General features: G+C 38.9%; 1 long non-coding RNA gene across 2 annotated transcripts; it reads right to left on the bottom strand.

The window, feature by feature from the left end:
- Window positions 1-11: 11 nt before the first annotated feature.
- LOC120109725 lies at window positions 12-1509 on the bottom strand. Of its 2 annotated transcripts, XR_005510515.1 has the most exons (3): window positions 1112-1481; window positions 604-887; window positions 12-286 (listed from the first exon to the last, which is right to left on the bottom strand). It is a non-coding gene; the product is annotated as an uncharacterized LOC120109725 (long non-coding RNA). The 2 variants fall into 2 exon arrangements; XR_005510514.1 differs by lacking the exon at window positions 12-286 and having other exon boundaries at window positions 605-887; window positions 1112-1509.
- Window positions 1510-18532: the final 17023 nt, after the last annotated feature.

The raw sequence follows: 18532 nt of genomic DNA, 5'->3' as shown, positions 1-18532 counted from the left end.
TAATACAAAAAGGTGCGCTCCAATACACGAGGCTCTCGCCATTGTGGGATCAGGGGAGGTTTGGATATATGGAGCTTTAAATCTGCATGCAGAGAAGCTATTTTTGTGTTTCAAAGCATGACACACAGGTCACAATGAAGCAACCTCACCGTTGCGCCAAAGCTCACCCTTAATCTTTCATAAAAGTGAAGACCATTATTTCTAACAGTACCTCCAACATGATTTTGAAAATCCTTTATGATAGAAAAGTCTTCTTTTAATTTAGTTTGAGGGATAATTGACGTGCCTGTTCATTGGAATCAAGAAATGCATTTAACGAATCCAATATCCAAATAAACAAGATCTTCTTCAAAGCACATAAGTAAGAAATAACAACAGCAGCAGGAACAACAACAACAATAACTACGAAAAATGAAACGAAATTCATGATTTTCAGAATCAATTGTAAAGAAAGTTGTACTTTCTCCTCAAGAGGGTAAGTTGTACTTTCTCCTCAAGAGGGTAAGCATATTTGTTTTCTTTTGAAGCAAATTAGGGCTTGCAAATTAGGAGGAACAGAGCAAAAGATTATTCAAGAGAGAGATCGGTGGATTCAGAGGGTACCTTTGGTGGCTTCGTCTGGGAGTTGGGAAGGGACGGTGGTGGGAAAAGTGGAGCAGCAATTAGAAAAGGAGATCGTGGGGCAGAAACTGGAGGGCGACGCCAAGAACGAACGCCGGAGATTGGATTGGGTCGAGACGAGAAGAGAGGAGGAGAAGAGGAGGCGGGAGTGGTCCAGCAAAACCTTCACCCATTTTCCTACCGTCAACTCCCTCCTTTCCCTTTCCCCTCCTCGCCACCGATGGCGCCACCAAATTCCCCGGCCCCCACCTCCTCGACTTCTCTCGCTTAAAATTAAAAAAAATAAATAAATATTTTTTGGATTATCTTATATTTAAAAATTTGAGTAAAACAGAGAGAAACAAATGGGATAGAAATATAGCTGCCACGGTGAATTGTTGTGAAAAATATTATAATACTGTGTGCGATGAAGCTCATTTTAAGATGCCATCGAATGGTGAAAATGTCATGACAAAAAAAAGAAGCAGCAGCAACTCAGTGGTCAGTTCACCTCTCAACAGACATGAGCAAAAAAAGTCAACAAGAGTCCGCACAAAGAGCATGATTCTTTTTATTTATGTCTATTGAAAGACGTACAGTGTTAGAACATAAAAGAAGGCAGCAGCGGAGAGGAAGGGAGCAGATGCCGAATTGAGAAACGTGGGAGGCAGGCGTTTAGCAGCAGGGGAGGAGGGTTGGATCTCCAGACCCGGCAATGAGGAGCATCGAGGATGGGTTAAATGGGGAGAGCATTATGATGAGAGGAGGGTAATGGATGCTGGAGTGATAGAATGGTTGTGGGAAGGAAGGATGAGCAGGGTGCCACGGTGTGGGAGAGGAGAGTTCAGCTAGGAGTCAAGTGGCGACCACCTCTCGACCGTGTAGTCTCTTGGGTCCATTTGTTTTGTTTTGTTTTTTTTTTATTTTTTTTGAATTGTTAAGAGGAACTGGTGTTGGTATTTGATGCGCATGGAGAAAATTCTGTGTTTCTATGATAGTGTGATGTTAGAAAGTCAGGAGGCTCTCGATTCTGGAACTGTTGCTCGATATTCGTATGCGGCATTTAGGGGTTAGAAGGTTTCAGATGCCAGTGCAAAGAAATTTGATTCATCTTCTTGATGGCCTAAAATCAGCGGCGACAATCTTGCCTATCATCAGAAATGTCATTGCTGCTGCTATCGCCACCATTATCTCTATTCTGATTTCTATTAAGTATGCGATGTTTCAGCAGTCAGTTGATGAGCCACCATCCACTTCATTTACTTTGTTTCCTTTTGGGTTTAGTATTTTGGTTGTTGTCCATCTTTATAGGTGGAGAGAGGACAAGAGGGAAGGAAATATTCTATTTGGGAGTTGTTGTTTAAAAGAAAGAAAGAAACACACAGAAGCACAGTAGTGGTGATTATAGTATGATGAAAAGGATCTTGGATCGTGCGAAAATGCATGCTCTCTCACTCTGCTCTCTCTAGTGCGGTTGATTGATATATATGTAAGGTAATGGTAAATCTCTGTAAGTGTTGTTTTATTTCTCTCTCTCTCATCCTCTATCTTGTCTTGTTTTCTACTCAGCAAAAATCTATTTAAGGAGAAGACATTCAATAGAAGAAAAAATAATTTTCTCAACCTATTCGACTTAAATTTTATAAAAAAAATAAAAAATTAGTGAAAGTAAGTCCTAGACCTTATTTTCTTTTGTTGATGACAATAAAACTAAAGTACAAAACTTTTATTTGTACTAGTGAGATCTATCTTTATATACTTTAGGTTGGATTTCTGTTCTAGTTAAAGATAGTACGTCATTGCCAAATACTATATAAGATAAATTAAATTTTTTACAACAATTTTTTCTTCGATCGCTTTATCTAATTCTGTTTGGATTGAAAGATATATATGATCAAAATTTTCTTTAAAAAAAAGTGCATTGACCGGCCTATTTCGAGTTCCAAATAATAAAATTTGTTCCGGATCTCTCCCCGTGCTGCATCCTTAAAGTGGCACCATACTGTAAAGCTCCAAAAGTTATTTGATTAAAAAAAATATTTTAATAAGAAGTCATACGGGTAAGTAAGGGTCTTCAAACATTTGGGGCATGATTCGACCTCTTAATGCAGCGGATCTCGCTTTTAGATCCTATTCAATCATTCTGGTAATAGCTATATACTTCGTATCAAGTTTGATGATACTCCTAGATTAAAAATTAGATAAAGATCAATAATCCTAGCAGCTGGAGCTAAACACCTTGCCATCGTATGGTCTTCCACCATGTAACAACATAAGCATGTGACAGTTAGTCGCTAGCTTATGCTGCCAATTGATTGACAAAGATGGATAGGAGGGCGACATTGACTCAAAATTAAAAGTTATTGTTGTGGTTCAAATTTGGCCAGAGGATGACCACGCCGGAGAAGTCGGGGGAGCTGCCGGTCGAGATGGAGAAAGGATGTCACCTTCCGTGCGCCGACATACCTGCATAAAGCCTTACTGATGATTACGGTGGGGGCCCTCCAATGCTTAAGTTAGCGTGGAGTTTTTTGTTGGCCAAAGATCCTTTAGGCATTATCCGATGGGGCTATTTATAGTCTCCGCAGAGATGCCCAGGTGGTGGAGGTATGACCCGTTCTCATCATGGGAGGAGATGGCTTTGGCCAGGTGGCGTGTAGTCAGGGCTTGCTTGAGGCACACGGTGTAGGTTGTTCTTGTGATCGGTATGGCGTTGGCAGATGTGGCAGGGCATGGTCCTTGACAGCAAGTATGGATGGGGCAGCATGGCATTATTCTTGGTTGTCGTGTCATGGCGTGCCTAGCAAGCTAAGCATGGCACGACGAGGTTGTAATGTATGGCCGTGTGTGCGGGTGTGGGCGCGCGCATAAGTGCGCACGTGGATGCGGCCGCAGGCGAGGTCGGACTCGCTTGGAGGTTGTAGTGTATACTTGGCGAGGTCAGCTCAGTAGGCGTTGAGGTCGGGCTGACTTGGGGGCCGCGATATATGTTTGAAGAGGTCGGGTCGGTGGGCCCTGAGGTCGGTCTAGCCTTTCCGACTCTAAGGTTTGCTTAGCAGGGCTCCCCGAGCTCGGGCCGAGGTGCGTCACCGCATAGGGCGCCCTGAACATGGTCGGGGCGCGTCGTCGTATAGGGTGCCCCGAGCTCGAGCTCGTGACGTCATTATAAGCATCAGAAGAGGTTGTTGCAGATCGTAGCAGCGGAGAGATCTGGACGAGATTGGCCGAACCTTTGGTGAAATTCGAGATTGGACTGGCTCTTAGTGGGATCGAGGTTTGGCCTGGTCGGCGCTGAGGTCTGCTTGGCCGGAATAGGGTGGTCCCTATCCTGAGCAGGACGATCCATTCTGCCCCTATCATTTGCCCTCCGACTTCCAAGGTCGAGTCGTTCTTTGGCTCGGGCGAAGAAAGTAGCTGAGTTGTTGGTTGTCTTGCATCGTAGCCAAGTGCTCATGAAGATGTGCACACCAAGCTGGGTACATTTCACATTATTGGAGGTCAATAACTTCAGGCCGAGCTACACAAGTTGAGCTTGAGTGGATTGGGTTGTCACATCATTTCCAACGGGAGCGACCACGGGCTCGTTAATAAGTTGCGTGCGCGCTTCTTTTCTAGATGTCGCTGGATGGAATGCGAGGGGCCAATCATTAATGCCCCATTTTTGTATTTAATCTGACCTCAAGGTCAACCCTTTTTTGTATTCGGCCTTTGGCCTTTTAGCATAAATAAAATGTACCTTTTTGGCACTTTTCATCTTTGAGATTTAGTTGAGTATTTGATCTTATTTCACTTTGCGTCTTGTATTGAATCTTTCTGTTCGGCTAACAGAATCTGAACTGCATAACCCTGGTGTTGGCTTAGCTTTCATGCTGCCAAGTAACTTTGGCCGTCACTGTGCTCAGCCTTCACTCCCAACTTAGACAAGCTTGCTAAGTAGGTGAAGAGCTCACTGCTTTCGAGTTCGTTTGCTGGCGCTCTCTAAGCGCCCAGGTCGAGTACCAGACCTGCTTCATACTTTTGCGTAAAGACTGAGCTCAGGGCCTCGCTTTAGCTTCCAAACTGTAGCTTGCTAGGGCGTCTTTTAGATAGAAGACCGTCATGGGCTTTAATGCCTTTCCTTTGTAGATTTCTGTAAGCTTTAACTTGGGCGCTCGAACCAGGGTCGAATCCCCTCAAATATTTTTTTCGAGGTTGAGGGAGTCTTATTGACTCGCGGTCGTCGTAGCAGGGTGCCCCGAGTTTGGGCTCGAGATGTCCTTCCCTGCGGTCGATAGGGCCTCTTCGGCTCTGATGACCCAAAGATTGATTCATAATTGATTTTGATGATCACAAAACCTTGAATATAGATACTAATGTTTATGTTGCAAGGAGAAAGATATTTATGTTGCAAGGAACATAGCAAGTTGGAAGAACACAAGAAGGCCTCTAAAAGCACTCAAGAAAAGTTGGAAGAAAGCTACAAGTTATTGGCCCAAGTCTCAAGTTCAAAAGATCAAATTGGAGGAGCAAATTCAAGGAAAATTTAAAAGAATAGTCTTCGAGTCGACTCCTGAGGAATTCGAGTCGACTCCAATGCTTGGCGAGTCAACTCGAGAGTAGAACGAGTCGACTCCAGGGTGTAAAAGGCAGAAAAGTCAGAGAGGGATTTCGACCCTGAGATTCGAGTCGACTCCTGAGGAATGCGAGTCGACTCCAATGGTTGTCGGTCGACTCCAAAGAAAGCGAGAGTCGACTCTCATGTACACAAGGGAAAACTCAGAGAAGCAGTTTTTGGACACTGAGATTCGAGTCGACTCCCACAAAGTCCGAGTCGACTCCAAAGACAGCGCAACCCCAAGACAGAAGACGGTATTTTCGTCTCTGAGAGGCGAGTCGACTCCAAGACAAGTCGAGTCGACTCCAAGGCAGCGCGCTCCAAAATACAGAGGATCAGTTTTCCGACTCTGAGATTCGAGTCGACTCCCCAGACAGCTCGAGTCGACTCCAAGGCAGCACTACACTAAGATGGCAGAAGACCCAACTTTCGAAAACTGAGAGCCGAGTCGACTCCAAGGAAGTTCGAGTCGACTCCAAGACTGGACGAGCCAAAAGACAGAGGATCGGGAGTTCGGACTCTGGGATTCGAGTCGACTCCCAGGATAGTCGAGTCGACTCGAGTGGACAAAATTCAAATTTGGAACAGTTGCCGAGTCGACTCCGGAAAAGCTTGAGTCGACTCCCGCTACAGCCGAGTCGACTCCTGATCGCGCGAGTCGACTCCGATCCAACGGTAATATTGTCAGGAGGTGCAGACTGGTTCCAACGGCTATATTTTGTCTCTAACGGCTATATTCTTGTTTCCACTCCATCTAAAGCTATAAAAACAAGAAGAGAGCTAGGGGAGAACTCATGGAAGTGGGAGAAAACATTTAGGAAAGAGATTACAAGGAAAATCTCCCATAAGCACAAAAAGGGCCATCCAAAGAGAAATAGAGAGAAGAAGAGCTTCCAAGTGAATCCCAAAGCTTCCTCTCCATCAGTGTGCTGCCTCGGTGATCCTCTACTTCGTGCCAATCAGAAGAGGGTCAAGTAAAGAAGAAGTCGAGCTCCTCCATCTTCAAAACTCGTTTGAGGGCTTCTCTTTACTCTGTTTGTTTATATTGTTATATTTGCTTGTTTAAGAAGCTTTGATTTGTTTTAAACTTTGTTTTATTATCTTGTAACTTGATTCAATCACGGGATTGAATCAAGGGGTTAAGGTTTGTTGGTGAGCCAAAGGGAAAACCAACGGTGTAAGGTTTGTTGGTGAGCCGAAGGGAAAACCAACGGAGATAGGTTTGTTGGTGAGCCGAGGGTAAAACCAACGTGAAAGGGTTTGATTGTGAGCCCGGGAAAACAATCGGGGTTGTTCTAGTCGGTGAGCCTGGGAAACCGACCGAGTTCGTTGTGATCTCGCAAAACAACAAGTTGGGTTGTGAGCTTGTAAAACAACCGACTGTAATCTGTAGGATTATAGTGAAATTCCCAAGAAGTCTTGGGGAGTGGATGTAGTGCTGGGGTGCACCGAACCACTATATGTTTGCTGTGTTTGTAATGCTTTTTGTCATTATCTAACTCACACACTTACTCACTTAGATAAATTGCTTGCTTAACTATTATCCGCGAATTCTTTATTGCAAGCATACTCAATCAAGTCACATTCTATACATCAAACTGTCGCTAAGTTTAACTTTCACTGCGCATATATACAACTTAGCATAATTAATCAAAAAGTGCTAGAAGTAGCTTAAAAGTTTTAAAAGACCCAATTCACCCCCCCTCTTGGGTTGTATCTACTGGGCAACAAGTGGTATCAGAGCAGGTGCTCAAATATTATTTGTAGTCTTAACCGACTAGAGCCAAAGATCATGACAACCCCACATAACGTATTACTTGCTGAGGACTTTCCACAAACAGACCTCCACTGTTTGATGGATCTAACTATATTCAATGGAAAGCTAGAATGAAAATCTTTACTCAATCACAAAACTATGAGTTATGGAATGTCATAACAAATGGCCTACACACACCCACGAAATTAATTGAAAGTATGTTCGATAAAATTTGGCTGAACTAAATGCTAAGGCTATGAACCTTCTCTACTGTGCATTTAATAAAAATATTTTCAACCAAATTTATATATGTTCATCTGCCAAACAAATATGGGATACTCTTGAAGCAACTTATGATATTTTCGAAGAACCCCATGTTAGTTTACTTGAGGATAATTGCAAGACTAACATTGAGCATGCAGGAAACACTCTAAATCAGGAAGAAAGATTCAAAAGCTTCCTAAAGACAAGAAGAAGAGGAAGCTAGAAGAAAGGAAGAAAGAGATAAAAAGGAGAAAGCCTTGACCAAGAAAGAGTCAAGCAAGAAATTAAAAGTTAGGAGCAACAATGATGATATTAGCTCCAAGGAACTACAAGAGGTAACTAACTCGTGCTTTATGGCACAAGAAGACAAGGTAAAATCTGAATCTACTCTTACCTCAAATGATTTTCAAGAAGAATTATCTTATGATGAATTATTAAATACTTTTCATGATTTGTATGTGAATGTAGAAAATTAGCTGTGAAGAATAAAAATCTTAAGAAACTAAATCTGAAAATTTCAAAAGAAAGAAATTCTAATAATGAAATACAAGATAAACTAAATTCTGAAAATAAAATTTTAAGGTTAAATTCAGAACAATTAATTCAGAAAAATCAAAATTTAATTAAAGAAAATCAAAACTTAAGTAAAGAAATTAACCAATTGAAGTCTTTTATTAACAAATTTACTGTAAGTTCAGCAAGATTAAAAATGATGTTTGAAAGCCAACATACAGATTTGATAAATCAAAATTGGCTTAACTCCTTCACTTAGCAATGAATCCCTAAAGAAAAAGGTTATCAATTCACCAAGCAATCCATTAAATAAGATAACTTATTTCAAACATGAAAAGAATGGGCATAACAACTTTACCTATCGTTCTAACATAATTAAATCAAGTAGTAAAGTTATTACAATTAAACAAATTTGGGTTCCAAAAGGAACTATATGTCCTAACTCTCAAGGATCCAAGCAAGCTTGGGTACCCAAAATGAAAATATGAGGATGTAGACATAGATGTGCCAAGATACCCATGAAACAAATAGATTCATACAAATGGGTATTCTAGACACATTGAAACTTAAAATATACTTATGAAAAGTAATTTTAAATAATAATAATAATGAAATCAGTAATCCTTGCATCTCATCATTATTTTTGCTTTAGTATGAATTGCTAGTATTGATCAATTTTGTGATATAGAAACTACTTTTGGAAATATAATCAAATCACTTCATTTTATAGGATACTTTACTCACCCTTGATAAAGTTGCTAAATGATTAATCATTATTAAGATTAATTCTATGAATTCTCTATATGCTTGATTGAGAGTTTTTATCCATGGCATTATTGTTTATTGATCATAGATATGATAATGTGTACTTGGTATGCTTTTGAATATATGCACTATGAATACCAAGATTAAAGAAACCATCCTTGGCACATAGAATCAACTCATGCTAGTATGTACTTAATCTCAAAAGACCTTGCCATAGGCTTACTTAGATTATCTACTTAAAGGTCAAAGTTTGCTATGCATGCTAACTAAGGAAACAAACAAAATCATTTCTAAATCTAAAGATGTTGTTTCCATCACTAAGTTTTCAAAAGCTTACATTGGATTTGTTCTTGGAAATAAAACTGAAGTATTTTTCTGTATTTACTGAATCTTGTAAAAGCGTTTCAAATGAAAAAGGTTCCAAACTGTGAAGATCATGGCACAGTGTTGAAAACCAAAATCCTGATTAAGGTTATACAGAAAATAATATTAAATTCAATTATTTCAGCTCCAAGGACATCATAAGTAAAATAGGGTTAATAGAATTCTTGAAGAAATGAAAAAGACAATTATGTATGATAGTCATCTACTCAAATAATTTTTTAAAAGACTATCATCACTGCTTGTCATACATATGATTTCTATTAGATCTATTTTTGATGAAAATTTTGATCTTCTGAAAAATGGAAAATGAACCATTGCATATCTTTATATTTTTCAGTCGTACATGTTATGCTTGATATGCTCTTATGAAAATAATGCCAAATCTGATAAAGATACTTCTATCCTTGGATATCATTCATCAAGCATGCATATAGAACATTCATGAAAAATTCTAGTTGTAGAGGTATCAATTCATTTTATTCTTTATGAGACTAATGATTTATTATCAAAATACTAAAACAAATTATATATGTATATGGTTAATCTTTTATATATAACAATCTGAAAAACTTGTTAATAATTAGAACCAAAATTGGATTTTTCAGATATGCACTTAATGAAGAAAAATTGATAACTACTAAAAACTAAATCAAGAAAAGATAGATCTTGATAAGATTTTTGCATGATTAGAAGTAAAGATCACCATTATTATTTGTTTGCTTCATGAGCTTATAATCTGTCAAATGAATGTGTAGAATTCACTCCTATGTGGTTATTTCATTAAAAAAAAGGAGATCTATGTAAAATAACCACCATATTTAAAGATTACATATATGATAAAGCAATATGTGATTTGGAACAAGCATCAAAAGCATGATAGAATAATTATTTTATCATATACCTAATAGACCAGATTGTGTGATCATTATGTGCCCTTGTGCAAGACTTCAATCTAACTCTAATGAATCATAATTTATTGATAACAAATGAATCATAATCTGAATTTTGATAGAAACAATTGTTTAAGGCAATTTGATCAAAACTTAGCTAGCATGCCTTATTGACAATTATCTTAAGCAAATAGAATCTAAGCTAAATTGATGTTGAAAATAAGAAATTGATTTGATCTTGATAATCATTCTATTGTCTCACATGCTTGTACTTGAACCATATTGGTTAATGAAACCATCTCTTTAGTTCAAGTGATATGTGCTTGCTTATACTTAGGGAATCTCTTGAGTAAAGTGACTCAACATTCAACTAGTATCATATCTTATATCGAGTCATCTAGTAAAAATATGGTGGATGAATGTTTTGTATCTTGAAGAAACTAATAACTTTCTTTCAAGGAAGAAAAGGAGCTTGCAGGATCCTTGAGCAAGAAAATGAGAGATTTCAACTTGAAGGATATCTCCACGTAAGATACAATAAACATTCTCATGCAAACAAGAGAGAGGACCTTCTTCAGCCAAAAGTTCATACATAAGAAATCTAGTAGGTATTTGACTGAAGAATGCAGAATGGATTGGTAATTCTAGATACCTCTCTCATAAATTAATTGAGCAAAGTCAATAACTTAAATCTTAGTATGGCATGGTTAAAATCTTTAATTATTAATTCCTTGATATCATGTCTATATATATGTATTGATTGACTTATGCTTTTAGAAATTGTTTCATGGTTTGCCCAAACTAAAATATATCTTTGCCTATGTCATAACCATGAACTACACAAGTTTATGCTTAAAATTTTTGATTTAAAATGACTTGTGAGAAGCTATGAATTCTTGAGCATAATGAAAATGTTGTTTGCATGATATACCTCTATATGATACATTTGATTATTTCTTTATTCTGCTCTTTCAAGTAAATTACTTGAGAATAACAAAGAGAAAGAGAGATAAAGAAAAGATAATGGATATTATTCAAGAGAAGTAAAATCTAAGTAAAGGCAAATACTCCAATCTTAGAAAAAGCAAAACAAGCATAATATATTCAGCACTTGGTGAGCATTCTTTGGAAGGATAAAATCCGTAATGAATTACACTTAAATAGAGGGAGAGTTTAAAGTAAATAGTTAACCTTTCTATATTGCTTATCATAGGGATGGTGCCAATGGGGAGGCTAGTGGTAGTACCCGGCACTATTTGACCCAACTATTCGGTGTAGGGCATATTAGGGACGGCACAAGAGGGAGGCTAGTGGTAGTACCTCGTGCCCCTTCCCAACTCCACCGGATAGGGAGCAAATAGAGTATAGAGCATAAGAAAGTTATAAATGAAAAACAAAGTAAATGAAAGTAGAATTAAGTCAAATTTTAATCACTTGAAAACACACTTTAAGGATGAAATCAGTGCAAAATTATATTTAAATAGGGGGAGTTTATTTGAAAAGAATTGATTTTGATCCTTAACATCTACTCTTAATATTCTAATGCATGACTTAACACATAATATATTTGCATATGGCATGATGCTTTAAATTATGGATTCTCAATATTTTGTAATGCTCATGCTTGGACAATTTGATTGATTGTTTGAAATACTACATAAAATTTTGTTTGTTAAGAAAATCAGATTTGTCATTCACAATCATCGTTAAAATGTGAAAGTTGAAATGAGAAGAGAAAGATATCTCTATTAGGCAAAATGAATTGATCTTGATCTATCTTTCTACTTGCCTAACTTTGATACATAATATCCTAATACTTGTTAAAATATCCTCCATTTTGTATCGAAACTCAATACAAATACAAAGATTCTGAAAGTGCTCTAATGTTATTGAAATATGTGTTTCAATCTTAGTAATTTAAGATGAGCTACAAAGTAGAAGATACATATCTCAAATTTTGAGAGCCTTCTTGAAAATTCTTATGAAAATTCAGAATCTGATTTTGTATAAAAGCTTAAACTCAATATGATTTCTAAATAAAATCTTAATTTAAGAAAAACAGAATTAATTTTGATGTCTTGGCTGATTGCTCCGATACGCATCCGAAACATATCCTTTCTTATCATTAAAATCTACTAATATTGGTCTAAATGATCAATGATCTTGATTGCAAGCAAATATTTTTAAATATATGATTTTATTTTGATATTAAAAATATTTATTATGCTTCATGTATACATTGCTGAAAAACTATGATTAAGAAATGAGTTCTATAAATATATATATTTCAATGATCATCTATATTTTTTTCTCTCCTACATTATTAAAGATAAAATAGAGTGAATGATCTTAAAGCTAGAAAATTTCAGCTCACTCAAATGATTCTAAAAGAAAGAAAATGTAAATGCTTTTGAAAGAAACTGAGCTTCAAATGAATCATTTTCTGATTAATAATTCTATACATTTTTTCTAAGATTAGGAGAAAGCATAACTTGTTCTTAAAGGATTAGGAAGAGTGACTACTATAAATTTGAATAATTCTAGATCACTCTACACTCTCGATATCAAAAGAAAAGAATGATTAAAGAGGAATGCATCTTTTGAGGGGGAGCTTTAGATATTCTAAAGATACTTTAATTTGATGCATACCTTGAATTTTATGGATTGATTTTGATGAACCTCCTTATATTGCAAGACATGCTTTAATTACCTTGAGATGAGTTCTATAAAGTTGTCTTATCTCAAACCTTGAACTTATAGAAAATATATTTTTGAGATTGACAATTTTATTGAACATTATCTTCAAATTTAAACTCTAAATGGAATGATCAATTGAGGGGGAAAAGAAAATTTCAGAAGGAGAGGTCTTATGGAACTTATCGCATTAATCTATAACTAAAGGAGAGAGGAAGAATACTAAATGAAAAGTGATCTTAATGCTCTCCAATATTTATCATCTGAAATTTAAATCTAAAAATTTTTATGATACACCTTGAGGCGTGTTATTTGGTTAGTATATCTTATGCATCACTCATGAACCAAATTACAAATCTTGAGAGCCTCTAACTTAATGAAAAAGGGGGAGAATAACGTGTAATTGACTTGAACTTTAGAACTTAAATTGTGTGCCAATTCATATTGTTATGTATCAAATTGTGCTTACTTTCTACAGAGATAAAAGAAAGTCTCTAAAGAAATCATGTTGCATGATTTCATATTTGGTGTTGTGCCCCAATGATCTTATTATCATTAAAGAACTTTGAAGTTATTAAGACTTAATGATCCAACATGATGATGTGTCTTTTACATATATAGGTTTTGACCTGTTACTCTTGAAAATTAATTAAATTGCTCTCCTGTTGATAAAACACTTAATAGATTGGGCAAAAGATCTTAAATGAACAAGCTTTCATACTTATTATTGAAGAGATGTTAGACTTCCATTCGTGCTTTCATTGAATATCATTTGTGGTACTTCTTGAATTAACCTAAGAGAGATTCCACCCACACTTGATTAGAAAACTATCTGTGGTATCAAATTAGAAAACTTCTTGAAATCACATTCAATGTGTTCTGCTCTGAAATTATCTTAATTGGCTCTGATCTGTGCTCACTAATCTGATTCCAATATTATTGCCTTGAGTTATATGATTCATATTCTTGCAATAATTCAACATGCAAATCAGAGTACAATAAGGAAAAGAAATATTTGTGCTTAATGTTTCCCTATTTTTTTTGATGTTGTCAAAAAGGGGGAGAAATATTTAAGTATATGCTTATAATGCTTTTTGTATTGAGTACAAATCAGCTTAATTGATGTGTTAAGCTGATTGAATCTAAAGCAGTATCATGAAGTATGTTTCAAATATATATGTTTTCTACTTCATGCAACTTAGCTATGTATTACTTCTAGAAAACAATATCTTTTATATTGCATATACTCCAAGTTTTGTCATCATCAAAAAGGGGAGATGATGACCCAAAGATTGATTCATAGATTGATTTTGATGATCACAAAACCTTGAAGTATAGATACTAATGTTTATGTTGCAAGGAGAAAGATATTATGTTGCAAGGAACATAGCAAGTTGGAAGAACACAAGAAGGCCTCTAAAAGCACTCAAGAAAAGTTGGAAGAAAGCTACAAGTTATTGGCCCAAGTCTCAAGTTCAAAAGATTCAAATTGAGGAGCAAATTCAAGGAAAATTTAAAAGAATAGTCTTCGAGTCGACTCCTGAGGAATTCGAGTCGACTCCAATGCTTGGCGAGTCAACTCGAGAGTAGAACGAGTCGACTCCAGGGTGTAAAAGGCAGAAAAGTCAGAGAGGGATTTTCGACCCTGAGATTCGAGTCGACTCCTGAGGAATGCGAGTCGACTCCAATGGTTGTCGGGTCGACTCCAAAGAAAGCGAGAGTCGACTCTCAGTGGTACACAAGGGAAAACTCAGAGAAGCAGTTTTTGGACACTGAGATTCGAGTCGACTCCCACAAAGTCCGAGTCGACTCCAAAGACAGCGCAACCCCAAGACAGAAGACGGTATTTTCGTCTCTGAGAGGCGAGTCGACTCCAAGACAAGTCGAGTCGACTCCAAGGCAGCGCGGCTCCAAAATACAGAGGATCAGTTTTCCGACTCTGAGATTCGAGTCGACTCCCAGACAGCTCGAGTCGACTCCAAGGCAGCACTACACTAAGATGGCAGAAGACCAACTTTCGAAAACTGAGAGCCGAGTCGACTCCAAGGAAGTTCGAGTCGACTCCAAGACTGGACGAGCCAAAAGACAGAGGATCGGGAGTTCGGACTCTGGGATTCGAGTCGACTCCCAGGATAGTCGAGTCGACTCGAGTGGACAAAATTCAAATTTGGAACAGTTGCCGAGTCGACTCCGGAAAAGCTTGAGTCGACTCCCGCTACAGCCGAGTCGACTCCTGATCGCGCGAGTCGACTCCGATCCCAACGGTAATATTGTCAGGAGGTGCAGACTGGTTCCAACGGCTATATTTTTGTCTCTAACGGCTATATTCTTGTTTCCACTCCATCTAAAGCTATAAAAACAGAAGAGAGCTAGGGGAGAACTCATGGAAGTGGGAGAAAACATTTAGGAAAGAGATTACAAGGAAAATCTCCCATAAGCACAAAAAGGGCCATCCAAAGAGAAATAGAGAGAAGAAGAGCTTCCAAGTGAATCCCAAAGCTTCCTCTCCATCAGTGTGCTGCCTCGGTGATCCTCTACTTCGTGCCAAATCAGAAGAGGGTCAAGTAAAGAAGAAGTCGAGCTCCTCCATCTTCAAAACTCGTTTGAGGGCTTCTCTTTACTCTGTTTGTTTATATTGTTATATTTGCTTGTTTAAGAAGCTTTGATTTGTTTTAAACTTTGTTTTATCTTGTAACTTGATTCAATCACGGGATTGAATCAAGGGGTTAAGGTTTGTTGGTGAGCCAAAGGGAAAACCAACGGTGTAAGGTTTGTTGGTGAGCCGAAGGGAAAACCAACGGAGATAGGTTTGTTGGTGAGCCGAGGGTAAAACCAACGTGAAAGGGTTTGATTGTGAGCCCGGGAAAACAATCGGGGTTGGTTCTAGTCGGTGAGCCTGGGAAAACCGACCGAGTTCGTTGTGATCTCGCAAAACAACAAGTTGGGTTGTGAGCTTGTAAAACAACCGACTGTAATCTGTAGGATTATAGTGAAATTCCCAAGAAGTCTTGGGGAGTGGATGTAGGTGCTGGGGTGCACCGAACCACTATATGTTTGCTGTGTTTGTAATGCTTTTTGTCATTATCTAACTCACACACTTACTCACTTAGATAAATTGCTTGCTTAACTATTATCCGCGAATTCTTTAGTTGCAAGCATACTCAATCAAGTCACATTCTATACATCAAACTGTCGCTAAGTTTAACTTTCACTGCGCATATATACAACTTAGCATAATTAATCAAAAAGTGCTAGAAGTAGCTTAAAAGTTTTAAAAGACCCAATTCACCCCCCTCTTGGGTTGTATCTACTGGGCAACAGGCTCTTAGTTGAGACTGAAGGGCGGCCCCACTCAGATCAGGGCATCATTATAAATACTGGCGGTCGACGGAGCCTCTTCGGCTTGAGGGCGCCCCCACTTAGATCGAGGTGCCTGCGGTCGCGGGAGCTCTTTGGCTTGCAATCGACACAATGCAGGGTGCCCGAGCTCGGGTCGAGGTGCATCATCGATAATATTTGGCGCCCCGAGCTCGGGTCGGGGCGCGTCGTCGAAAATATTTGGCGGCCCGAGCTCAGGTCGGGGCACGTCGTTGAAGATATTTGGCACCTCGAGCTTGGGTCGGGGCGCATCATCGATAATATTTGGCACCCCAAGCTTGGGTCGGGATGCGTTGTTGATAATATTCTGTGCTTAGTTGAGACTGTGGTCGCAAGAGCTCTTTGGCTCGCGATCGATACAATGCAGGACGCCCAAGCTCGGGTTGGGGCGCATCGTCGATAATATTTGGCACCTCGAGCTCGAGTCGGGGCGCATCGTCGAAGATATTTGGTGCTCCGAGCTCGGGTCGGAGTGCGTCGTCAATAATATTTGGCGCCTCGAGCTTGGCCAGGGCGCGTCATCATAGAGGGTGCCCCAAACTTGGCCGGGGTGTGTCATCGTAGAGGGCTCCTCGAACTTGGCCGGGGCGCGTCGTTGTATATGTAGCTCGTGTCGTGGAGACAACCGAAGCATGTTGAATCCATTAAGGCATTTTAGAGATGCTTCAAAGAAGTCCCAAAAGATAATTTTCATTGATAATATATTTTGACATCTCCGGAGCTTCAACTTCGAGGGGCTAAAGTCCCGTCCAGGGGTTGCAGCTTGTGAGCCCCAGGCCGCTAGACTCGGGGTGGTGGGGATGAGGCCTTCGCCACTGCCCCTCGAGGTCAAGGAGCCGCCAACATGTAGGATACATGGCTATGGCATTGATGGTGCCCGTGATGGGGCGGTTGTCGTTCTGCCCCTTGCACGGCTCTGGGCTCTATTCCTCGGGCTCCCTCCAGTCGGCTTGACCATGGACAAACTGACCTAACAGACCTCGGTAGATAAGTCCCTCGATCTCATCACGGAGCTGATAGCAATCCTCCATATCATGGTTGTGATCTCTATGGAAACGGCAATATTTGCTCGAGCGCTTTTGCAACTCTGACGGTCGCATCCTCGGTGGTTTGTTAGAAATTGTATCCTAAGTGTCAATCGTCAGTATGTTGATGATTGAATTTTGTAAATAAATTGACAAATTAATAAAATGTTATTTGGCATTATTCATCATTTCATTGTACATCTTCAATTGAACTCTTATATGATGAAGTCCTTAGGACTTATTTTATGATAAAGGAGAATTTATCTTCAAATCCTTAAACCTGTTCGCGATCAAATGATATGTTGTTACTAGGATGACAGAATTATTGAAATTAGGTCGTTGTGTGACATATACGTTGGTTGTCCTCTTAACTAAGAAGTGTGGAGATACTGATATGTCACACGAGGTGTAGGAGTACATTTCACTGAATGTGACCAATTTTGGAATGCTCTACTATCAAGAGATGTTCCTAGTGGATATAGGTATAAGTATCCCTCAGACCTGAGATCACCACAATGATTAGTAAGCAACTCATTGTACTTTGGTACCAGACTAGCAGAATTTCGAATTCTGGGATGGAAGGTTACTAGGTACAGTCAAGTACTTGCAAAATCAGTGCGTGAGTCAAGATGAAATTGATCCCTCCTGAAAATAGGAGATAATGCTTTGTGTTCAATTTAGCAAAATCTTGGCCAGGGTAATTATTGTGATGAGTCACAGGATTTCTAAAGTTGATCACATAGTGGATGTACTGATTAGAGAGTTGACAGTACTCTGGGTCATCCTAGCATTAGGAGTCAAAGGGATGAATTATACAGTAACCATAGTCCAAGATTTCAGAATATTTGCTTTGCATATATTCGGCTTATCCAGATGTCGGGTACCATTGCTAGATAGTCACATCGATTAGTGCAGAAAGTCGTTTCTAACTACCGGCTTAGGTTCGAACCTATGAGGTCACACGCATAGAAGTTTTCTGATTGATCAAGATAGCTGATGGATGATTGAGAATCATTTAGGAATAATTTGGTTAATTTGATTGGCAAATTATCCTATAAAATAATTAAAGTAATTATTAGAGGATTAATTAGTAATTAGATTACTAATAAACTCAATTTGATTGAGTAATTGAACTAAGAATGAGCCAAGTTGAATTGGATTCAATTTTGAGTTAAATCAGGTTTTTAACCTGATTGGGGTCGACTCGAACTTGGCTGGGGTCGACTCTCTCAGAGAATCCAGAGGACGACCTCTTCTGTTTTCCCAGGTGGGGTCAACTCAAGTTTCCTTGGGGTCAACTCGAACTTGGTTGGGGTCGACTTGAGCTTTGAAGGGATCGACTCGCTGGCGTATCAAGAAAAAAAGTTCTCTGTTGTCTCAGCTGGAGTTGACCTGTGAAGCTATGGGGTCGACTCGGGTCGACTTTGGAGTCGACTCGAAGGAGAAGGAGTCGACTCGAGGCGACTTGGAGTCGACTTAAACTCGGAAAGGTCGACTCCTTCTGAAAATCCTGAAAGTTGCGGACGTGCTGAATTCAAAGGATTCGATCTGGACTTATTTTTTCAATGAAAACTGAAGGAATTTGGATCGTAGAACATGTGGAAGAATGGCTAGATGATTATCAATGGAATTTCGAATTAAATTTGAATGATATCAAATCAACACCATC

The sequence above is a fragment of the Phoenix dactylifera genome, unplaced genomic scaffold, assembly GCF_009389715.1.
Source record: "Phoenix dactylifera cultivar Barhee BC4 unplaced genomic scaffold, palm_55x_up_171113_PBpolish2nd_filt_p 002632F, whole genome shotgun sequence".
NCBI lineage: Eukaryota > Viridiplantae > Streptophyta > Magnoliopsida > Arecales > Arecaceae > Phoenix > Phoenix dactylifera.
Note: the sequence above shows the minus strand (reverse complement) of the source record. Positions and strands in the feature narration are given on the sequence as shown.